This window comes from Cricetulus griseus, chromosome 2 (genome assembly GCF_003668045.3).
Source record: "Cricetulus griseus strain 17A/GY chromosome 2, alternate assembly CriGri-PICRH-1.0, whole genome shotgun sequence".
Lineage (NCBI taxonomy): Eukaryota > Metazoa > Chordata > Mammalia > Rodentia > Cricetidae > Cricetulus > Cricetulus griseus.
The window spans coordinates 337,248,317-337,268,086 of NC_048595.1; the positions used below are offsets into that span (position 1 = coordinate 337,248,317).

At 43.5% G+C, this 19,770-nt stretch overlaps 1 long non-coding RNA gene across 2 annotated transcripts; it reads left to right on the top strand.

Moving 5' to 3' along the window:
- The first annotated feature begins 8,925 nt into the window (after window positions 1–8,925).
- LOC118238391 lies at window positions 8,926–18,613 on the top strand. Of its 2 annotated transcripts, none has more exons than XR_004768533.1 (4): window positions 8,926–9,654; window positions 15,365–15,470; window positions 15,575–15,703; window positions 18,459–18,613. It is a non-coding gene; the product is annotated as an uncharacterized LOC118238391 (long non-coding RNA). The 2 variants fall into 2 exon arrangements; XR_004768534.1 differs by lacking the exon at window positions 8,926–9,654 and adding an exon at window positions 14,327–15,240.
- Window positions 18,614–19,770: the final 1,157 nt, after the last annotated feature.

The window sequence follows — 19,770 nt, forward strand, 5'->3', positions numbered from 1 at the left end:
AACATGACATGATTGTCCCTCTAAATACAAACCAAAAACAAGCAAAACGTTTTATTATTTGCAGAAAGAAAGGCTAGATTCCCAGGCAGGTTATTTTTCCACAGGGAAATAGAATGGATGTTTTATTCAGGAGACTTCAACACAATCTTATCGAAAGATTTAGCAGAAACAGCAGTTTCTGGGCATATGGAACTGAAGATCATGCTTCAACCCTAACTTGAAACACAAAATGCTCCTCGAGTAAATAATTTGTTCCTGGTTTTGTTTTTGTTTTGGGGTTTGTGTGTGTGTGTGTTTGTGGTTTTACGAGAAAGGGTTTTTATGTGTAAAGTCCTGGCAGTCCTGGCATTTACAATAGGCTGGCCTCAAACTCAGGAGAGCCTCCTGCCTCTGCTGCCTGAGTGCTGGGATTAAAGGCGAGGGGATTTAAAACCTTTGAGCAAAGTCCTCTTAAGAAAGAGGGGGATTAGAGCTGGTTTGAACCTGTTCTTGGCTGTTTTCTCTAGAACACTTTTCAAGAAACAAAATCAGCCAGTGGTGACCATAATCATGGTTTAAAGGGACATCAGCTGGCTTGCCTGCAAGCACAGCCACTTGACCATAAAATTTCCTGTCTGCCGGGTAGTAGCCCCTCCCCACTTGATGCTGGGTTCTTGAGGCATTCCCAGCAGAAGTCTGAAATTGAAAGTCTGGTGTTCAGTGGGAAACCCTTGCTGTGCTCCTGACTTAGAAGAGGGACAGGAAGCTGCACGTGGTGATGAGGGAGTCTGTGATCATCAGGGTCGACTTCTGTTTCAATTTGCCTTTAATTTAAAACTTTATTAGATAAGATAAAATCAGGCCATTTTCTTGCAAGGTATAAAGTCTTCAAGGTCTTGAAGAACACAGAATCTCAACTTTAATTGCAAACAAAGTAAGTGGAATGGACATTTTCCAGTTAAATAACTCTCTCTAAATCCAGACTCCATTCCCTGAGAGGTCTAAGAAATCACTCCTGTGAACTAACCACATGTTCCTGTGTGTCCACAGATACCTATTTAAGCTGGGAACCCTGTGTCCAATTCCCCCAGAGATGTGTTTGAAGCTCATCTAGGGGTCAAAGGTGAACGCAGTTATACCACTCTTACCGCCCCCCCCCAGAACATTCTCTTTGTTCTCACAATCCTGCTAGGATCTCACAAGGACAAGGGAGCAGGTCCAGACTTAGCATGGCCATGGCTCAATGACCAGGCTGGAAGAGAATAGATCATAACTGACCTGCATCCACCCAATCTATCCTGGTCACAAGGGTGGCTATCCCGCTGACCTGTAGATACTCAAGCAATATCTAAACCACACACCTTCTTCATCCCCAATACTAAAACAACATTCACACAGGTCAGAGATCCACAGTGACAAAGCAAAGAAAAATTAACTGGATTTGTTAATTATCCATTCCATCTCTGTGGGATTCAAACTGCAAATTGTCTACATGTTCGCATTTCCACTGAATGATATATTGCAATGTCTAGAAATCAAACAAAGCTGATATAGAGGATGCTGAACTATGATTTTCCAAATAATTCCCATTAGACGTTGCTACAAAAGTACTGTTTTGTCATCTTTGTACAAGAAACAGAAGCTCTGCAGGATTGTCTTATATTTCTATTGTTGAAGAATTACACTCCCAGGTCAGCTCTTTACAAAACAACTTATGGAAGGCTGCCAGTTTCTCAATGAAGCCAAGATATATTATCCCAGTCTTCAAACCTCTGTCTAAAGGTCCAGGTGAGCCAGGTGGTGGTGGCCCATGCCTTTAATCTCAGCATTTGGGAGGCAGAGGCAGGTGGATCACTATGAGTGCCAGGCCAGCCTGATCTACAAATTGAGTTCAAGAGGAGCCAGGCTGTTTCAACCCTGTCTTGAAAGAAAAAATAAAAAGTCCAGGTGATGTGAATTAAAGAAAATGTTGAAAATTAAAAAAAAAAAGATGTAGGACAGTATTTTTTTGGTGTGCTTATTTTGTTTCCTACATAGAGTCCTCAAAAATGAAACTCAGAGGGCAAACTTGAAGACTGAAGACTTAAAAATGATATTTCAATATCCTCCTCACACCCACATTAATGTGATCACTCTCTAGCCTGGCATGTGGCATACTGCATAGGTTAGGGGCTGCTGGGGAACAATCATTTAAAATTTCTGGGAATACTGAAAAATCAAAATGGCCATCCATAGTCAAACAAAGTCTAAAACCATCTTAGACTCACAACGGATGTTGATCATCTACTCCCATAGCATGGTGTAGGGGACAAGTTGATAGTGGATGGAAAGGGCCAGCAGTGCAGAGTGAGAGCCGCTAACTTCCCAGTCATTTCCAGCACAGGTGACATCCAAGAGAAATATCCTAAAGATTCTCCCAATTTCTGAGCACTGTTTTACGTAACTGTTCCCTTTTATTCTCCACAATTTCAGTGTGGATATTTTCTTCCTTCCTTCCTTCCTTCCTTTCTTCCTTCCTTCCTTCCTTTCTTCCTTCCTTCCTTCCTTCCTTCCTTCCTCCCTCCCTCTCTCGAACCCTCCCTCCTTCCCTCCCTATCTCCCTTCCTTCCTTCCTTCTCTCTTCCTTCATCTCACTACATTGCCCTGTCTTTTCTAGGACTCACAGAGATCCACCTGGTGGACTCAAAGTCCTATGTGACCATGCCTAGCTTAGATCCATTTACTACTGAGAGGCTAGACTTCCTGGAAGACCAACAGCTGAAGTAAGGATTATAAACTGTCAACCTCTTCCACAATGTCCTGCCCTCTCAAGGCTAGGAGGCTGGGTTCTCTGTGTCTGAGTCAGCTCTGCCATGACCTTCCACCTGAGCTAGTCCTGCTCTGCAAATGAGTTCAGATCTGCTGCAGAAATTTGGGATTTGGAATTTGCTAAAATAGAAAAACTCTCCTGGTCAGGAGTGGTGGCACATGCCTCTAATCTCCACACTAGGGAGGCAAGGATGAGTGAACCTGAGTCCAGGAGCAGCCTAGTCTACATAGAGTTCCAGAAAAACAGACAAGATACACAGAACTTTGGTCTCAAAGTAAAGCAAACAAAAAAGGCATCCCTGGGGTAGTGTGCACTCAAGGAGACCTAACATATCAATTCTTCTAGGACAAAGGCTGCAGGTGTATATGGAGAGTCATCACGGCATGCATTTGGGTAGGGAATCCATGCTGGAGGAAGAAGGGCGAGGTGTAAGCTGGAGGTGGCCCCTGTGTTAATTTGAGGGGAGGAGGGTCTGAGGGAGCTCTGTAGTCCTCCATGCTCTCAGCACAAAGGTCCCAAAGTTCTCCAGGTTACTCTCTGTGTGTTGTTGTCTGATGCCCCAGCACATGTGAGCACCAAGATGCCTACCAGGCCCTAAAGACTTCCTTAAAAAAAAAAAAAAAAAAAAGAACCAAAGTTTGCCCTGTGACCAACATAGAAAAACAGTACTGCATCCTCATCTGTGTCCATTCCACCTTTCTCATTGTCCCCAGGGCCACTCCATGAACAAACCATTTCCAGGTGTTTAACACTTTTATTAAGAAAGCTGAAAAAAATACAAATATCTGCAAAGAGAAAACTGCCTTTGTGTATTAGCAGAGGCAGGGCTGTTGCTGTAACATCTGGAGCTCAGAGGATCAATTAAGTGCAAATCTTAGATGGCATCAGGTCTCTTGAGTTTCAGGCGGTTTTTGCTCTTCAGCCCAAAAGCCTTTGTAAGCCATGGCCAGCAGCTAAGGCTCCCAGGCCTGTCAGGAGAAGCATCACGCTCAGGGCAGTCTCCACCATCACAGGTCTCAGGTTCCAGTTCTTTCTCAGACGTGCTGCGAAGTCCCCTCAAGGGTTCATTTGTCTCCTGGACATTGCTGTCTTTGTCCTTATCCACCTCTCCTGGGGGCATCTGGGGCTCCTTCTGACTCTCACTTTGGACAACCTCTGCACCCCACTTCCTGGAATAATTCACTCTGGGGTGGTATCTCAGGCAATCCCACCTAGGAAGTCCACAGGGAAGGGGAAACAATTCCCCATCAATAGACCAACCATTCTCAAAGCAGTGGCTTGGCTGTGCATAGAAATATGGTGGCCAGGACTGGAAATACCGTGGACTCAGGGTTGGCAGGAAGTGTGGCCTTCCTGGTGTGTGCTGTGAAGAATCTGACATGTCTTCCACAAAACAGGGGCAGACCAGTTCTGTTGTCTTGGCTTCACCGATGTAACACAGACAGCAACTCCTAGAGCCTCTGATTGAGAAGTCAGTTAGTTAACTTTTTATCCTCTAACTTCTAGGCCCCTCCCAACCAGTATTCTGCAGGATGCTGGGATGTAACTTCATAACCCCATCAGTTATTTGCATTAAATAGGGAGTGAACTCTGAAGATCCTGATGCTGTATGCCTTTAATCCCACTGGGGAAATCAGCCAGCAGGTAGATAGATCTCTGATTTCAAGACCAGCCTGATCTACAGAGCTAGCTCCAGAACAGCAAGGCTATACGGGGAAACTCGGTCTTGAAAAACAATAAAAAAAGCTGGGCATTGGTGGTGCACGCCTTTAATCCTAGCACTCGGGCAGGGGCAGGAGGATCTCTGCGAGTTCGAGACCAGCCTGGTCTACAAGAGCTAGTTGCAGGACAGCCTCCAAAAGGCACAGAGAAACCCTGTCTCAAACAACAACAACAACAAAAAAAAAAAAACAATAAAAAATGAAAACAAAACACAATATAGTGAAGATTGACAAAGTAAATCCTAGCATCCCTGATAAGATTATCTAGAGTTAAACATTATAGAGGACTAATGGAGAGAGCACTAAAGCATGGAGAGGTCTATTTGTGATGTCTGATTTAGAGAATGTGTGTTTTATTTGGAAGTCATTTTTTGTTTCTTCTTTCAAGTCTGTGTGCTCTAGAGGAATAAAACTTATAAAATCATCTTACTTACAGGCTGTGGTCCAGTGAATCCAACAATGACTGACTATGATCTGAAAGTTCAAGAAGCCTGAAGTTGCTCAGTCCACTAGGCAGGATGTCTCATCAGGTCTTCAATAATCCCTGGAATCCTTAAGAAGTAAGCTCTGATGCTAGTGAAGTAATAGACTTGCTAGCATGGTGAGAGTTCAGGCAAAGTGAAGAAACTTCCTTCTTCCATGTTGTTTTATAGTCTTCCAGCAGAAGGTGTGGCCCAGATTAAAGGTGTGGTGCAGATTAATGGTGTGTGTTGTCCCAGCTCAAGAGAGCTGCATTACAGGAGTGTCTAGTTTAAAGGTGTGTGTTGTCCCAGCTCAAGAGAGCTGCATTAAAGATGTTGTCTGCATACCTAAAGATCTGGATTAGAAAGGGATCTTCCTACTTTAGGCAATACTACCTCACAGGTGTGTCCTTCAATTCTGGAATATATATTTTTTTCTCATTGTCCCCAAGTTACTAAGGAAATTCTGTTGTTCTAAACTGTGTAAGAAAAAAACAAAGGTATAATTGGTTTCTGTTTCTTAGAAATCACAACAGGAAAAATCAAATTGGTATAAGAATTTACAGCAGAGAAAAACCAAAACAATTTTAAGAAATCACAACAGGAAATATCAAATTGGCATAAGAATTTACAGCAGAGAAAAACCACAATGTTTAAGAAAAAAAAAGCCACATTAAGACCTTTCAGCAGAAATAAACATCGATTTAAGAATATAACGGGGGGCTGGAGAGATGGGTCAGAAGTTAAGAGCACTGGACTGCTTTTTCAGACGTCCTGTTTTCTCAGCAACCACTTGGTGGCTCACAACCATCTATCATGAGATCTGCTTCCCTCTTCTAGTGTGCAGGCAAATCCGCAAACAGAACACTGTATACGTAATGAAAATAAGTAAATAATTTTTTTAAAAAAAGTGTAACAGAAGAGAGGGGTAATACAGCTTGAGATTTTACTGCAGAAAAAAAAATACAAAATGGTATGAAAATTTACAGCAGAGAGAAACCAAAACAGTGTTAGTCTTTACAACAGAAGAAAATGAATAAAAAATGGTTTAAGTCTTTACAGCAGTAGGGCTGGAGAGATGGCTCAGTGGTTAAGAGCACTGGCTGCTCTTCCAGAGGTCCTGAGTTCAATTCCCAGCAAACACATGGTGGCTCACAACCATCTGAATGAGATCTGGTGCCCTCTTCTGGCCTGCAGGCATACATGCAGACAGAACACTGTATACATAATTAAAAAAAAAAAAAGAAAGAAAGAGTTTACAGAGGTAAAACCAAAATGCATTAGACTTTACAGCAGGGCCGAGGAAGCTCATCAGCGGGCCACGTGCTGAGTGCTGGTCACTCCCAGGCCCCTGGGTAAGGACTGAGACTGGCGCCTCCCTTGGCCCTAACTGGGCCCTCCTGGAGTGGAGAGGTAAGTTCCCAGAGAGCAGGGCTCCATGTGTGGGCAGGCTGGGCAGGAGAGGCCCCAAGTGGGCAGATGCCTCTCTGGCTGGAGCTTGGAACAGACTCATGGCCAGAGCAGAATGAGTTCAATGGGTGAGGTGAGGTACCTCGAAGACCTCATAACCCAATTCAGACTACTCTCCCCTAACCATTAAAAAAACTTTACAACAACAAAAAAAATGGGGTTTGATAGCAGAGAAAAAGGAAAAGGATTTAAGGTTTACATAGAAAGAAAGAAAGAAAGAAAGAAAGAAAGAAAGAAAGAAAGAAAAGAAAGAAGTGGTCTTTATATCAGAAAATACCCAAGTTTAACAGCAGAAAGAAACCAAAACGGTATCACAATTTACAGCAGACAAAAGACAAACACGGTTTAGGACTTTACTGTTTCATTTATTTTATGCTTAAAAGCATCCTTTACTGACAGAACTGGGTGCTGTGGTCCAGACCCTGAATCCCAGAACTCTTCCTGTAAAGGAAGGAGGAGGCTGACTGCAAAGTCCAAGCCAGGCCCTTCAGCACAGCCAGTAGCAGGTTGGTACATCCACCCAGGCAGACCCTGTGGTAAAACCACAAGTTCCTTTTGCTTAATTCTAACATAGTTGATTTGATTATTCCACTTCTTTATCTCCTTGCTTTCCATGGTATAACTGTGTGACACTGTGTCAGTGTATTTCCCTGTTTCAAATGATCTCATCGTCACAATTCATTTCATCATGTAAATTATGACTGAAAATCAGCCCGAAGTCCTTTCAACTGCTAGTGTAAACTGAGCTTTAAGGGGAAAGTCCCAGTTACCAGCAGCCTTACATGCTCATCTCAGTCACTTAGACAACATGCCAATGAGAGAGACAGGGATTTGGCCCTGGGCAAAGCCATGAGTTCTTTCCAATGTGACCATACTGTTCAGAAATTCATGGCACCACAGATTGAAAGCAATGACTGATGTCTAGTCCTTTCCCTGCTCCCGTATGAAGCTAAACAGGTAACCGAAAATAAAATAAATAAATGATCAAAATAAAGAGCATTATGAGAAGGGGAGACTGGAGAGAGGCCTCAGTGGTTAGGAGAGGTTTGTTGCTCCTCCGAAGAAACCAGCACCTATGCTGTGGCTCTCAGTTATCTCTAGCTCTAGTTGTAGGGAATCCAACAGACCGATTTCTGGCCTAAAAAAAAGCACCAGTCATACATATGGAGTACATATACATATATATATGATTATATATATAAATATATGTATTATATATATATAGTGTGTGTGTATATGTAATATGTATTATATGTGTTTGTACATATTTTCATGTGTGCAAAACAGCCATATACATGTAAGAATCATTAAATAATTTAAATTAATTAATTTAATTAATTTAAATTAAATCATTAAAATAATTTTAAAAATAAGTCAGAAAATCTCCCCAAAAAATCTCCATGCATTTCTAAATGAAATGTTAAACCCTTTCATACTCTCTCAGCCTTTGTCATGGAGAGTCCACCCTTTCAATGCAATGCCCCTTCAATTAGAGCACACTGTTTTCACAAAAGTCAAATTCAATATGAAGAAAGGTTGTTTCATAAAAGTCCAACAAGTAAAAAAACAAGCTGTCTTTTTTTCATAAATTGTGATCTTTTTATCAATGATTCCATCCACTCCATAAAAGCCCAACTGTGAACAAAAGGGGTCATTTTCATAAAGAATAATTCCTTTATTATATAAAGGGGCACCTTTCAAATTAAAAGGCATCATTTTCATCAAAGCCAATAGTTCTTGTGAAAAGTCAAGCCCATCAATAAAAGTTCAACTGTAAATAAAACTCCACCCTTTCCATCCTTTAACTAGAGGTCAGCCTCTTATAAAAGTTTGTTTTTCAGGAGAAGTCCTCTAATGCAAAGTCCGTTCTTTGAAGAAAGGCAGTTTCTAGTCACTTGGCAGACTAGGATTTCAGTGCTGAAGGCATTCTTCAGTTAAAATGAGATGGCAAACGGAATGTTCTCCAGGCCTCTTGGGTGTCTGATGCTTTTGAGACAGAGTCCCCTGTGTTTTTCGGAAATGTGGCTTTCTATGTTGTAAAATTGGGGTGGGGGCGGATTAAACAAATTGAACCATCACACAGCAGGTTGCCAGAAGATAGTGTCTAAGCCTATTTTGGTAATGAAGGATTAAACAGTATTTTTAGATGAAAACCCATCTAAAAGTCAAATATTGGTTCTAAGGTCAACCGTTGGGAACAAGAAAAATCACCTTGTCCTAAGTGCTGCCATTTTGACTTCAGACACTATTTTACCTATAAGATGAAAAAGGTTCAGGTTCCCAAGCCCTAGAGGAGCTGGGAACCTTCTAGTAGCTGGCCAACCTCTTCCTCAAACAGAAATAGTCCTGTTCTTGTTCAGTTTCCGGAAACATTATGGCTGTTGCTAACAACAGAAGGAACAAATGGATCTGATTGGTTGGACTAAAAAGCTTACATTCTTTGTCGGTTGAATCATGGAACATACCGGGAAAGCCCCCAATCTTTGAATCCTAATTGGTAGAAAAACTGTAACTGTGACTTGGAACAGATGTTTGTGGGGTTTGTATTTAAATACTTGGTGAAACGAAAGTTGTGATTTGACTCTAATGAGTCAGTTTTCTGTGCTGCCTGGTAATCACTCCTGCTTTGTCTGCTTGGGTTGATTCGGAGCCTTGGACCACAACACCAGGAGTGCTCCAAAAAGATAAGAACACAACAAAAAGTCTAAAGAGGTCACCTAAAGTTTATTAAAATTAAAGCTAACAACTGGGATATGGTTACCAACGCTTACCAAACCGCAAAATGGATGTTTTATCCGGAGAATTTCTCACAATATCTATTGGGAGTCAGGCTCTTAAATCGAAAACCAGTCTTTGCAGAGATTTGATGCTGTTGCTGTTCAAACCGACTCTTTGCCAGCAGTTGCCTTTTTTTTTTTTTTTTTTTTTTAAGCTCATTCTCCTTTCCCTTGAGGGGTGTCCAGCCGGCCAGCTTGGTAAACACGGAAAGCAGGGGTGAAACTGACCTACCGGGGTGAGAGGCTCAGCTGTCTCTGGGTCCCTTGCAGCCAGAAGTGTGTCTGTGCCCCAAGAAGTCCTTATTCAAATGGACAAGGTACCAAGTTGTTGTTGCCTGGATGTCAGGTTCAGCCAGGCTGGAGATCACAGTTCCCTGATGCGCGAAGCCTTGAGTTTCAGGTCCGGAAGTGGTCAGAAGCTACCTCGGTAGAGCCAGGTCTGTCTATTTCTCAAGGGATCGATTTCTGTCTGCAAATGGCTGCCTGTGGCTCTTGGGCTACTCCTGACAGTTGAGTTTTTTTCAGTCTAACCGATGCACTTCCCCTTTGCTGAAGGCAGGGCCACAGTCAGAGAAGGAACTCCGTGCAGTGCAAGGCAGGCTAAACTGTCCACTAGCAGAAGTCCACTAGCGCCCCCTCCCTTTGCGGACTTCTGGATCCGATCAGCATGGTCCCCCTTAGGTTTGCTTTTTGGCAGACGAGTTCACCCGTTTGTTTTGGTAGCAATGTTTGGTTTCGGTTTTTAAGAAAGAATTATGTTAATCGATTTCCTCTCGCTTGGAGCATCGGGTGCCCCCAGGGCTCTATGCCATCTGGGTGGATTTCAAGAAAGAAGATAGAACTCACTGGCTGAGGCCGACTCGGCCTCTTTAAGTAAGCTCTGTCTTACTAAACTTTGTAAGACTGAAAAACTGTCACAGAGAAAACGAGAGACAGCTTTGTAAAACTTTATAGCTACACAAGTTTCCCCGCTGTGAGTAGAGTTTGTGTCTTGGAGCCAGATGTCTGGTCTGTGCAGGTGAGAGAGGCTTGCAATGCCTCAGGAGGAACCCTGCAGGGCCCCAGTCTCTTGAGGTTCTGACAGGGGAGTAGTTGCAGTCTTGGTCAGTGTCTTGCTTCCTGCCCTTGGAGAGTCTTCACCAGTGATGGATGCTATTGGGCAAGGAAGCAGTTTCCAAGCTGGCTGTGAGGTTGGCAGAATCTCCTGGCATTTGGGTTCCTGCCTTCTGTTCTGTAAAACAGAAAATAGAGCCTTCGTCCTAGGGTAGCATCCCGCCACCAAAACACCTTGCAGGCTCCTGCTACAGTGGTCCTCAAGAAGGAGGCATTTCTGCCTTCATCCATTGAAGGACTCACATAACTGATAGGGAGCCTTGGCCTGCCTCTTCCAACTGAAGGAGAAGTACCACCCCGTTATTTTTCCTTCTGGAGTGGATTTATACTTCAATGCCCTCCTGCCTCCTGCCTTCTGCCCTTCACTGTTTGGCTCCAGAGCCTTTTAGAGTAGGTACTTGGGGTCCTACTGCCCCATACAAGCGTGCTTCCTTAAGCAAATGCCTTCATTTAAGAATAAATACAGGCTGACAACTGCCTCTCGTGTGATCAATGTTTAGTTTAAAATGTTATTTATGGAGCAGAGCTGGGTGTGATGGTGGAGGCCTGTGCTCCTAGCTCGCTATCTTCATAGGTAGGTGAGGGTGCCAGGCCAATCACTTCAGCAAGCCAGGATCAGGCCACCCAGGCAGACTATGCAATTTTCTTATATATTCCAGTGCACTTTGAATCACAAAATATCCATGATAGCTTAACTGTCCCAAAAAGAAACAATGCAGGGCTGGAGAGATGGCTCAGGAGTTAAGAGCACTGGCTGCTCTTCCAGAGGTCCTGAGTTCAATTCCCAGCAATCACATGGTGGTTCACAGCCATCTGTAATGACATCTAGTGCCCTCTTCTGATCTGCAGGGACACATGCAGACAGAACACTGTATATATAATACATAAATAAATAAATCTTTAAAAAACAAAACAAACAAACAAACAAAAAACATTGAGGATATGTCACCACACCTGATTTCTGGGAGTCTCCTAGAGTAATAATAGTAGAAACAGCACCCAGTTTGCTGACAACCCAGATAGTTGGCTAGATGGTCCAGACCTGAGGTTCCCTAAACAAGCGAGTGCCAGAGCAACACCTGGGTTTTTACCGAGATGCAAATTATAAAGATTTGAGAAATGGCAATATCAGGTTTTTTTTTTTTTTTTTTTTTTTTTTCCCCGGCTCTCAGCTCTCCGATTTTTCCTGAGCACCGAAATTTCGTTTGGTTGCTTTAGTTTCCTGCTTTCCTGCCTCATGTCTTGGAACCAGGATGCGGGTTTACTTTAGGCTTTGTCTGTACTGGTGCAGGAATCCTCAGGTCTGGGACTACAGAGGTAGAAGGAACTGATTTGGGGGCCCTGGTTGTAGTTGAGATAACTTTGTGCAGACTAGATGGGGCATGCTGTGCGTCCAAGAAGCAGTCATTCATCATAGCAGACATACATCATTTTTTCTTCCTTCTGCTTTTGCTCAAGTAGTACCCCACCCCCAACACAACACCCAATCCCACCCTCAACCCCAGCCATAGTCAGAATTCCCAGGGCAACCTCAGTATTTGGCTATGCAACACTCTGGAGTATGCTAGCACAGAGCCTAGAGCACCTAGCAGCAGGACACCCTCGGCTAGACCCTTGGTTCTCTAGCTTGGAACCTGGATCCTTGGCCCACGGTTTCTCTCTGGATGCCAGCAGCTGTATTATCCCTTAAGACTGAGGCTTACTGAATCTCAGCCTGAGAAGGAGACCGCCCATTCCACTTTCTCTCAGACAGATAAACCTGCCCATTTTCTTGGGCACCTCAGAATGAGGCTGAGCTGGACTCCCAGTGTTTCACTCCAGTTTGGTGTTGGCACAAACACTCAGTCAAACTCAGCTAATAAAGAGGCGCCTACACATTCAAGTTTAAGTGCCTGTACAGGTCACCCTATGCCGGCTTCAGATCTAAACAGTTGGCTTACAACTTGTCCTTTTAATGAACGACACGCAAGGACCTCCTCCGTGTGGAATACAACTCGAGGAAAGACCCACGACAATGTACCCTGACGATCTCTTAGGCCCAAACTCAAGGTTTGAGCCAGCCTTGAAGTCGTCTGCAGGTGTGCAATTACTAAACCCGCCCTCCAGTCCCAGCTGGTCGGTGGGCAGAGCAGGAGCCAATGAGGAAGTTCATTGGCTATGTCAAAACGCCTTGGTCTCAGGTGCCCTTTTCGGCTTGGGAGCTGTAGGATGGAGGCTTCTTCATCACAGAGATGGCTGTGTAGCCAGCATTCAACCTCGCGGTGACTCCCCATTTTTGTCGTCCTATCCTGCAGTTTTCCGGATCTGTAATCCCTGATCCCCAAGTTCCGTGATTTGTCCATGGAGCCAACTTCCGATCCGCTGTCAGTAGGCCCTGGGCTGCAATCCGTCCGCAAATTTCAATTCATTTCCGTGATTTTTCTGCTTCTGTCCTTTCGTTTTGCGGCTAGAATAGGCTCTGTCAGGACGATGTGAGCAAATGCTGGAAGAAAAAGCAGACGCCTCGGTGCCAGTGTTCACCACAGCGGTCAGAATGCCGCGGTTTCAGTTCGTTTTCGCATCTTCTATGTTCAGCTCGCCCTCGTTTCTAAACGCTGAAAATTCTTTCGATTTCTTTCCTTAGTGGAGATCGTGCGACTGCAATAGCACGGTTTCAGCCACACAAGTGTCGCTATGGCATCGTGTGCACATGCCAATGCCTCACAATTCGCTGGCACCCTCGGGTTAGTCCAGTTCTGCATTCCTGGGAAAGTTCATGATTAGTCTGCCCACCTGCTTGTTCAAGCTCGTGGGTGAGCACAGCAGGAGCACGAGACAAAGAAGAAGTCCTTGATAGAAGCCTAAATCCTTCTAGAAGCAGATCTACTGTAGGGGTCACTGCACCAGCCCTTAGCCTCCAAGGGATTTGTAGTCAGCACTTTTGGTTTCCCCCGCCCACTTTCGGCAAACCTCCGCAATTCTTTCGCCTAGCGAGCCAAGTTATGTTCATATCTCAGCAGCCCTGGACTGAAATCGAAGGTGATTTCATACCGCAAACATGATTTTCTTCCACGGTGGTTTCGTTTACTGCCTGAATCAGGCTCTGCCTGGTATATTCGAAAACTCGTCCGATTTCTTTCGTTTACCGATTTTGTTCAGAGTTCCGTCTGGCAAACGAACTTTTTAAGCCAGACAAGTTAACCAATTCATCAGACCCGGCCCCTCTACCACCAGGACGACTACAAATACAAGACTGATGGATACCACTAGAAGGGCAATACTATCTGACCCAGCTTTTCCCGGATTGTTAACAGAGAGCCCAGATGGAGGGTTCTGATCCAGAAGAAGTAAAAACTAATATCCTAGGTTACTTCCTTTCTTCGGTTCTTCTTGTTTTCAGATGCACATGACAGCCCAGAAAATTCGGCTTACTTTCACTGTAGTTGAAGAGCAGAAGCTTTGGCCACAGTGAGTTAGGAAAGACATTTCCCCTTCTACTGTTTAACTCTTAAAAACAGAAAAGAAAGAGCTTGTCTAGGCTCTCACCACTTTTTAGTTGCCTGTAGTTCTTTGTGTAGGGTTGAGGCCACCTAGGTCACCCACAAGTACATCAGCTTGTCTATTGTTTAGGCAGTCCAGTTGATGAGACTTCAGGGGGGAACTTCTGACAGTCCTAGGAGACTCAATCCCACAGCAAATGTCCTGTCCCTGTGACTCATAGAAACTTTTCAGTATGTCTCCAGCAAAGATCCCTGAGCCTTAGGTTTGGGAGTTGTACCTAGAGCTATCCCTTGGGTATTGGCACAGCAATTGGTTATTAAATGCCAAGTGCTCAGTTTTGAAAATGTACATACAATTAACTTTGTATGGACTATTGAAAAGCATACATACAGGTGCCATTTATATGGACTAAGCAGTTTTTACTTAGGTGTGTGTATGTGTGGGTATATATATATATATATATATATATATATATATATATATAGAGAGAGAGAGAGAGAGAGTTGTGTATGTGTATGTCACAACAAAGAAAAGAGTGCATATATTAGCAAAGGAGCAAAGAGGGTATTTGGGAAGGTTTGAAGGGAGGAAAGGAAAGGAGAAATGATATATTCATACTATAATCTCCCAAATGCATCATTTTAGAAATTTATCCTCATGAAAAATGTCACCAAAATTTGGTCTTTTGGGTCAGCAGATTCTCTGATATCTCAAAGAGGGGAAGACAAAACTTTCTAAGTACTCCAGGGTTTCAGTTCCTAGAACTCAGAGATCTGCCTGCCTCTGACTCCTGAATGCTTGAAGAAAAGGTTTGTGAAACCAACTAAGCATGCATAGATCTTGATAAAGATCTCATTCCAAGGCAAGCACTAAAGGGGAAAATGGATTAGCTATAATTTATTATATTCTGTAAAAGTCATTGCTAACATAAAAATGAAAAGGCATAAAAATGCTTCTTGCTAATCAAAAGAAGTCCAAGTAATGTTTATTAAAAATCCTTTTTCGAGATTAATTGCTATGAATTTTATTTCAGATACACCTAACCTTTTTCTCATTTTTTTGTTGTGTTTTTGAGACAGGTCTAATAATTAAACAGTTGTAATCAAGGTGTGGTCTCCTTATTCATTGTCTCAGGTTTGCTTCTGTAAGATGATCTGAAAAAGTCAGTCCCTATCATCAAGAGAAAAACTGATTATCAAGAGAGATGTTCCTTCCTACTCCAGGGTACAGCCTTGCCCCTACAGTAACTGCTTTCATCTGGGATTGTCTACCCAAAATGTTTTGCTGTTTTTTTAACTTGCTTATTTTATTTTTTTAGACAGGGTGTCAAAAGTGTAGCAACACAGATTCAAAACAAAGACTTTTCTCTGGCTTCATGTGCTTATGTGCCAAAATTAAAAAAAACAAAACCAAATGCCAGCATTTTCATGGTACTTTTTTCTTTTTCTTATAGACATAAATGTGAACTTCACTCTTTTGACATAAAGAATTTGTGGACAACTGTTCTAAAGGGATTTAATCCTTTCTTTTCATTGTTTCCTTTGGATTTTTGAGGCAGAGTCTCTACACACCCCTGTCTGGCTCATTCTCACTATTTAGTCAAGGCTTGCCTGGAACTCAGAGAGATCCACCTAGTTAAAGGGCAAGACACAGACCCCAGGTGATTCTGCACTCTCAACTCTCCTGTTGTTCTAGCCCCAGCACCCCCTAACACACCCCCAACTCAAGGTCTTCGGGCTGAGACATGCTTTCTACCCTCCTCAGGTTCCTCACTAGTGCCACTCCAGAAACCAGGACATGACCACAGTGCAGAGTACATTGTTGCCAGCAGAGGAACACCTGCACCAGACCACTTGCAAGACCCAGCAGGAGCTATCAACTGACCCAGAAGAGGTGAAAACAACCTCTTAACCCTCACTGATTTTCTGCCTTTGCCTCCTGAGTGATTGGATAACAGATGTGAACTTCCAGCTCCACCAATGGGGCTGTTTTTATAGGCATCTGTCTTCATGTATTATATGGAAAGTTTTGTTTTCATAATTTCTTTTAACTATATATCTCAGCACTGGGGAGATGACTCAAGTAAGAGCACTGGCTGCTCTTCCAGAGGACTCAGGTGAGATTAGCAGCAAAAAACCCACATGGCAACTCTTTTTTTTTGTTTTATTTTGTTTTGGTTTGGTTTTTTTGAGACAGGGTTTCTCTGTGGCTTTGTGGCTGTCCTGGAACTAGCTCTTGTAGACCAGGCTGGTCTCGAACTCACAGAGATCTGCCTGCCTCTGCCTCCCGAGTGCTGGGATTAAGGCGTGCACCACCACCGCCCCGCTCACATGGCAACTCTTAAGTGTCTGTAACTCCAGACATACTTCCCAGTTCCATGGAATTTGACACCTTATGCGTATGTATGTATGTATGTATGTATGTATGTATGTATGTATGTATGTATATATATGGTTGTTTTGGCTGAATGTGTGTCTCTGACTACCTGCATACATGGTGCCTGTGCCTATGAAGGTTTCAAATTCCTTGGAAATATCAACTAGGCCTTCCTTTTTTTTTTCAAGACAGGCTTCACCTGGTTGGGTGGCTCACTATCTCCTAAAGCTCTAGGGTTCCAATGATACCCTCTTCTAGTCTCTGAGGGTGCCTGGATGCACTTGTGCATATGCACACATACACACATAAATAAGAAGACCCACATAGACTGAAGACCAGTAGCTCCCCAGGAATCCTCCGGGCCTTCAGCACCAGACTGGGGCTATCAAGAGACATCCAGGCTCTTGGAATGAACAACTACCAGATTCCCAGTCTTTCCAATGTGAGATAGCTATTGTTGACTACCCAGACCACATCTGGTAACCTACATTTATTCTACCAGTTATTTCCCTTTACTGATATAACTATATGCTGTGAGAGTTACCTAAGTGATAACACCTATTAGAGAATGTTTACATGAAAGCTATTGTAAGATGAAATCTGCTACTGGGCTCCATTGCAGAGATAATGTAAAAATGCAACACCTACAGAAATCACAGAACATGTTGGGGGTCATTCTGCTGGAAAGTCATGAGAGAGGGCTTTGCCTCTGACAGTCAGCTACTGGTACATATGACTTTGATTTTGGGAGTATTAACTTTTCTTTTTTCTTTCTTTTCTTTTCTTTTCTTTTCTTTTCTCTTTTTTTGTTTTTTTTTTGTTTGTTTGTTTGTTTTGGAGACAGGGTTTCTCTGTGGAGCTTTGGAGGCTGTCCTGGAACTAGCTCTTGTACACCAGGCTGGCCTTGAACTCACAGAGATCCACCTGCCTCTGCCTCCCAAGTACTGGGATTAAAAGTGTGCGCCACCAACGCCCGGCTATAGATTTTTGTTTGGGTTAGTATTAACTTTTCAATTAACTTTTTAAATTAAAATATTATGGCAGGTGTTAATGGCTCACACCGTTAATCCCAGCACTCGGGAGGCAGTGGCATGTGGATCTGTTCCAGGTCGAGGCCATTCTGGTCTGCAAAGCAAGTTCCAGGACAGCTAGAACTATTACCCAGAGAAACCTTGACATATATATATTAAAAGTCATATATATTATATTATATAATTATATAATTTTCCTCCATTCCCTTCTGTTCAGGCAACTCCTTGTTCCCATTCCAACCCCTGGACTCCTCTTCTTTAACTGTTCTTGACATATAGATCCACATTTCGCTCCCACCATCCCTTAGCTGCTTAGTCTTTTGTCTAGGACTAGGGCTCCATGAGTTTTTCCCCTATCCATGGTTAGGTCTTGCTTAGGCAACTGTAATGTTGAGATATCATCAGTAAAACATTCCTATAGTTTCTTTTCTTTTTCTTTTCTTTTTCTGAGACAAGAATCTCTGTGTATCCTTGGCTGTCCTGGAACTTGCTTTTAAATCAGGCTGTCCTTGAACTCACAGAGCTCCACCTGCCTCTGCCTTTTGAGTGATGGTATTAAAGGCATGTGCTACCTCCACACAGCTGCATCACTGTAATTTCTAGGAGATACAATCTTGTGGTGATATGTTATTTATGATTTATTAAAGCTTGGCTGAGGATCAGAAAGCATAGTCAGCCTCAAGTTATAGAGATCAGGCAGTGGTGGTACACCCTTAATCCCAGGACTCAGGACTAAGAGGTAGATGGATCTCTCTGAATTCAAGGCCATCATCAAATCAAGACATTCCCAGGGCTGGATGGTGGTGGTGGTGGTGGTGGTGGTGGTGGTGGTGAACACCTTTAACACCAGCACTCGGCAGGAGAGGCAGGAGGACAGGAGGATCTCTTAGTTTGAGACCAGCCTGATCTACAGTGTGAGTTCCAGGACAGCTAAGGCTACAGAGAGAAACCGGTTCTCAAAAACAAAAACAAAATAAAAGAACACCAAACCTAGCAGGCACACTGCCTTGGATTTCCAGTCCTGAGAAGGAGACTTTGGATAACTAACCTTCAACAATTGCAAATCCTCAAGCATTCCTTTCATCTACTCCTCCTCACCTCCAAACTTTCCTGGGCTTGGAGCTGGGATTCAATGTCAGTTGTAGAGTTACCAGATATGATTTCTATCACTCAATAGTCAGTTTCTGAAATAATGGAGAACCACGCCCCACTCCTGACACACCCAAACTTTCTTTTTCTAGGATTACTTCTAATTTGGATACCCAACACAGCTGCTAATCCAATTTCTGCTCACTTCCTGTGACCTTGAATAATGTCATCCTAAGAGGAGCTTAAATTGAAAGTCAAGGGGGATAGGAACTTCTGGTACAATATTCTCCCAGTTTGCCCAACGCTGCCCTCCACCACAATACAACAAGGACCACCTACTCAGGAAGAGTAGAAAAACGCCAGTATTAAAATGTCTTTTAAATATCAAATTCCCTCTATCAACTGCTGTGAGAGGGACACCATGCACCAGCACTGCCAGTCCTGTGTGATGGAGGTCTGGGACTCTGCAGACCAAGCACCAGAGCCCGGAATCCTGAGATACCTGAATCAGGGACTTTCCAGTGCTGGCCTGCTCCCTTTGTATCCAAAGCTGGGACATGTCTATGAAGATGGCTGGAACTTCGCCAAGCTTGAACCCTGTGGTCTTCTGAGTTCATCCTGTCCTAGACACAAACCCAGAGAGCCAAGCATCCTGAAGAAGGAGGGAGAGCCTGCTGACCCAGCTCCCACACCTGCAAGACAGGGAGCAGCCCAAGGAAGGAGCCACCTGAATCAACAGCAAAGCTTGCCCAGAGGCCATCCTTGAAGATTTACTCTCTCAGATCTCCATGCTCTAGGTGAAGATCACAGGAACCTGAGAAAGAAACCCAGTGTTGGTCATTGAGAGTGATGCCCCTTTGCCTGCTCCAGTGGAGTCACAGCCTGGTTGCTGATGGTCAACCCCACACCCAGGAGCAGTAACCCCCAGCTTCCTCCAACACATTCCTTCGTGACCAGGATCTAGATATCTTCAACCTAGGTGTATCGCCCAGAGCTACAACTTGTTAAGGGTTTGAGCGAGGGATCTGGGGATTTAATAAAGACAAAAGAGCCAGTCACTCTTGAAAGAAGAATGCCAATTTCATTTAGAGGGGATTTGACTTATATACCACCAGCAGTGCCCTAGGAAGTAACTGAGATCAAGGTCCAAGCTCTTAAGCCCCTGGCAATAAGCTGATACTCTGTATATTTTTTAAACAGGCCTTGTCCAAAGAGGGAAAACAAGGAAATAGTACCTAGCTATGAGGCAGCTGGTAGCTCCCCAAGGGTACTGGGGATCAACAATAGATAAGAGAAGAAAAGCAGACTCCCAGATGTCCCCCACACCTAGGTGCTTTATTGGATGGTCCTTTGGGGAGAGAGGCCTTACACCCTGCTTCTTCAAATTTCATAGAAGGGCTTTTGCCTTTTGATAGGTTACATTTTTAACTATCTTAATAAAACACCAAAACCACCTTTTCCTGT